This window comes from Spinacia oleracea, chromosome 2, assembly GCF_020520425.1.
Source record: "Spinacia oleracea cultivar Varoflay chromosome 2, BTI_SOV_V1, whole genome shotgun sequence".
NCBI lineage: Eukaryota > Viridiplantae > Streptophyta > Magnoliopsida > Caryophyllales > Amaranthaceae > Spinacia > Spinacia oleracea.
In genome coordinates, this window is record NC_079488.1 from 84802305 (window position 1) to 84804176 (window position 1872).

Here is a 1872-nt window from a genome sequence, read left to right on the forward strand (position 1 = left end):
CTACTTTCTCACCCGTGGAATTATGGTTGCTTTAACCTTTGTCTTTACTCTTTCCATTAAAAGAAAGTTCAAGTGTAGTCTTATCTATCAGTTACAGCATCTTTTTTGGATTTGATTCATAGCATTCTGTCCGTTGTTGAGTCTTACTAGATTATATACTTGAGATACTCTTCCTGTCAATGTCATGATCATCAACATTAGTATAATTGATATATTTGCATGCTGCCTGTGCCCTGTAGTTTTGGCAATTAGCTGTCAGATTATTGTTTAACTTTATCCAACTACAATTATTTCTTTGCATATATGAGGGATTATGAGTTTTATAATACGGACTGTTCCATTATAGATAGGTGAAATTTCAAATCATCTTCCTTATTACAGTACTCAATTGCCATTCTTATCGAGTACTCTCGTATGTCTTGTGTAATGTTACCCTGAAATAAACAATACCAACCAGCATGTTTTCGGTCGCAAAAGCCAGTATAATAATTAGAATTGGATTAAACTACTCAAGGTTCCTAATTACTCAATTTAATTAATCTTCTTTCGTAAATCTCTAGTTTTGAGTTGAGACTTGAGACTTGAGACTTGAGAGTAGTAGGAGTAGGAGTAATTGTTAGGTCGGTTAGAGGTGGGAAAGTAAAGTAAATGTTATTTACTGAATCTCATAAATGCAATGCAACGCCTTAAAATCAGAATCAGACATGCCCTCCTTTTTACGCAATTACATTACTCAATACTCAATAGTAATGATAACTGGTTGGCCACCTTAAACTCGAATTTTGCAATTTCAAATTATTTACTTCTCCGGTTCTCCCATATTACAAATAATCTCATAGATATTGTACGGGTATGCTACCAGCTGGCTGGTAGCATCGCCAAACTGTTAAGGATAAAGGCAAATAATCCTTAACGGCAGTTATTATTCCCTACCAGCATCTCTTACAAGCCGGTAGGGAGGAGGCACGTGACCAAACCAAGAAGTCAACGGGTCGCTATCAATCGGGTAGGATCCATTTGTCCGTACGCCCGACCCGCGCCTATATATATGGGCTTCATTTATGACAAAAGGTACGCAAACACAATCATTTCCACTAAAACCAAAATACTTATCACTCATCATACCTGACTTTAGCATCGGAGGGGGGATCCTCGAATCACCCTCGAGGCTAGTTCATCTTTGTTATCTGCGCAGGATATCATCAGGATAACAGCAGCACTCAACCAGCAAGACATCTCCAACCGTTCCCAAATCCTACCGGAACAATTGGCGCTAGAAGGAGGGGACTTCCCAACCTTGTCAAGTAAATCAGCCATCATGGATACCAACAACAAAAAACCTAGAAAAAACAACAATCTCCCACAATCAGCAGTGATCACACCAACATCAGTAGCACAACCCGCAGTCAAACCTTCTCTCTTACCTGTCTCAACCAGCCAAGTCACACCACTTACCGATCCTCCCCCAAAAACACTCAAGTCACAGATAAGCATTGCCCCCCCAGGTTTTGAAGACCCGAACGACGTGATCATAGAGGACGAAACGTCCATGGAAGAAAGGGCACAGGATTCCCCATCACCCCCACAGATTCAGAGCAACCTCTCGGCGTTGTCCCAAAGGTTCACACCACAACAGCTGCTGACGGCGTCGGCCGTCATGAAAGCAATGGCTGAACTGTCCTCAAGGAGGACAGAGGGAAATCAGATCGTGGTTACCGGCAATCGCCCGGGTGTGATGCCGGTTAGAAATCTCTACGAAACCCTAGAGCATGAAGTGGTACTGCCAGCACAACCTGAACCAATACTTGTACAGAGTGAAAATCCGGGTAGAAGAAAAAGGCATAGCTCTCGGCGCAGAGAAAGGTCCACTAG